This window comes from Salvia hispanica, chromosome 5, assembly GCF_029641045.1.
Source record: "Salvia hispanica isolate PSC_SH4W2 chromosome 5, Shi_PSC_v1, whole genome shotgun sequence".
Classification (NCBI taxonomy): domain Eukaryota; kingdom Viridiplantae; phylum Streptophyta; class Magnoliopsida; order Lamiales; family Lamiaceae; genus Salvia; species Salvia hispanica.
The window spans coordinates 9,039,901-9,043,152 of NC_142696.1; positions in this window are offsets into that span (position 1 = coordinate 9,039,901).

Below are 3,252 nucleotides of genomic sequence, written 5' to 3' on the forward strand. Positions count from 1 at the left end.
TAATTAAATCAATTGAATATTTTTTATTAAATTATTTTATACTCATTTTAGGGTTGAAACATCTAACTAAAAATATTCAACTCTTTATATCATTATGAATACAATTCACAATTTTAAATTTTTAGTAAGACTATATTGATTAGTTATTAATTTAATATAGAATAATAATATTAATAATAATAATAATAATTTTATTAATATATAATAATATTATATGATTCATATTTTAAATAATTATACTATAATTAATTATTATTATTATTATTATAATTAAATATAATTTTAACTATGATTATAATTAAGTATATTTGAATGATATTAAAAAATAATTTAATTATTAATAATATTAAAGAATGAGATCTTTCTTACCCAAGAAGCCGGTAGTAATAATATTAATATTGATTAATAATAATAGTATAAAGAGTGAGGAGAATAAGAGAATATTTTGTAATATCACTTTTGGTACTAGTTTTACACATGCCTAAAATATCCTCTATGACACAAATGGAAAAGTTAGTGGAATGTCACCAACTTTTTTATATTAGTTTTATAATAAAATGTGAGTGAAGTGAGTTAATGGAATGTGAGACCTATTTACTATTTATGGTAAAAATGAAGTGTGACAAATAAGTTGGAATGGACTAAAATAAAAAATAGTGACAATTAAGTTGAGACGGATGGAGTATTTATTTTTCATTATACCCATTCAATCTCAAAGGGAAATTTTGACCATTTATATTTATTCTTATTTCTCTCTCTTCCCTCATTGCTCTCTTATCCTCTCATTTCTTCCTCTTATTATGGTTTCCAAAATATTTTTATACATATTTTATATGGTTCAAATTTCTATATAATGTTAGATGATATAAATACGTAAGTATATAGTTCAAATTTGATAAAATAAAACTAAAATTTCTTATGGAATACTACGTTATTACATATTTAAAATTAATATTCTCTCCGTCTACCAATGAGTGTCGTATTTTGTTATTTTCGTCCGTTCACCAATACAAGTCTCATTTACTTTTTACCATTTTTAGTAATACACCTACATTTCAGTAACTTATCTCATTCACATATCATTATAAAAACTAATATATAAAATTAGGACTCACCTTCCACTAAATTTACCTACTCCCTTCGTCCCAAGATAAGTGACCTACTTCTTTTGGGCACGGGATTTAAGGAATGGTATTTAAATAAGTTAAAGTGGAGAGAGTAAAGTATGAGAGAGGGAAAAGTAGAGGAGAGAAGAGAGAATAAAGTAGGTGGAGAATAAAGGAAGATAGATGACTTTTTGCTAAAAATGGAAATAGGTCACTTATAGTGGGACACCCCAAAAAGGAATACAAGTCACTTATCTTGGGACGGAGGGAGTTTATTCTTTCTTTTACTTTACTCTCTATAATTTTAATCTCTCATCTACTTTGTTTTACTTTATTTAACTCATTAAACACACCTTTCTTAAATTCTATAACGAAAAGAAACGTCTTAAGCAACATGGGACGGATGGAGTATATATAAAAGTGAGACTTACATTCCACTAACTTATTCAACCCACTTTTCTTTATATTTCATAAAACTCGTGTCCAAACTAAATAAAAGTCCTATTATGGGACGAAGGGAGTAATATATAAAGGTAAAAGCGTCAATTTGTTTTATCAACCCAATGATAGATATTTCAACGCATGTACACGAAAACTTCAAATTTAAATCGGGAGAGTTACGCAAGTTTAAAGTTTTAAGATAATTTTAAAGAGAGGATAAATGGTTAATTTTAACTACCATATTGACATTAATACGCTTTAAGTTTATTTAATAATTTTAAAATGTAAATATAATCTATTTGCATTATTTGAACCACTAGATCTCTTAATCTAATGACTACGAATTGGTCTTATTTTGGAATTGCTAATTAGTTAACAATTGATAACAATCCTATATATATCCGTATATAAAATTATGAATTATAAAAACAAATTAATTATATGATTAAATTTATACGTCTCCCGTAGATTAATAAAATACAAAAATAACTTTAATATTTTAAGCATCACTTTAAACATCGAATTAAACATAAATACATTGTTCCACTGGGAAAACATAAGTTGACTTTTAGTTTAAAAAGTTAATTAAGAGATATAGCGAGTGATACTCCTAGTAAGCTAAAAGAGGAGAAAGAGAAGTGAGATACAAATAAAAAGTTGTCCTAGAGGTTGAAAATGGTACAAAAAAATATAATCAGATAAAAAAAAAAACCTCAAGCCGATTCAAATATTAATTATTTTCACATAATATTCACCAGATATTGTTCTAAATTAAAGCTCACTCATTAAATAAATAAACACACAATTTTATTAAACAAAAGAATAAAGGTCAATTTTGGTACTAAATATATAACCAAAATACGAATTTGATTAAACACATTCATTTTTTTTAAAAACGGGTCCATAACAAATGAAAATGTCGCTAAAATAGTCCTTTTGTTAATGGTTCCGTAAAAAAACTAACGATCAATGTTAATTGCACAGTGACATGACCGTTAATTTTTTGATGGAACCGTTAACAAAAAGAATTACTCTAACAAAAATTTCATTTGTTATACGTATTTATTTTTGAAAAGTGAATATTTTGGAACACTTTTACTCCTCTCATTTTAATCGTTTTGTTCCCAAATATTATTCCTCTCTCTATTTATTCTATTTTATAAATTATAAGTACATTAAAACTTAAAACAAAAAATATTTAGTCAGCATAAATACGTGTCACCTTAAACTTGGAGTATTTATTACTCCTACTAGAATTTAAAAATACAAGTTGAATACTCCTACTTTCCCACTCAGTATTCATAGAGTCAATGTCAGTGTCACCGTAAATTTTTCTCGACTTATTTTGTGATTTTCGTTACAAACGTAATACTCTCTTCATCCCACATTTGGAGTCACTTATTGTTATGGCTCGGATATTAAGAAAGAATTGAAGTGTGTAATAAATGAAGTGATATGGTGGAGTGTGTAATAAATGAAGTGAGATGGTGGAATTGGTAGGAGGTGGGTCTCTTTTGACTTTTGATTTTTGTTTTAATTTATTTTAATGTAGATAATGACATTTTTATATAATTTTGATGAATAATAGGATAAAATTGTATAATTAAATATGAAAAATTCTAAAAGTAACTCTTAAACTGGGACGGACTTTTATGGCAAAAATGACTCTTAATTTGGACGGAGTATTATTTATCCATCTCTCTCT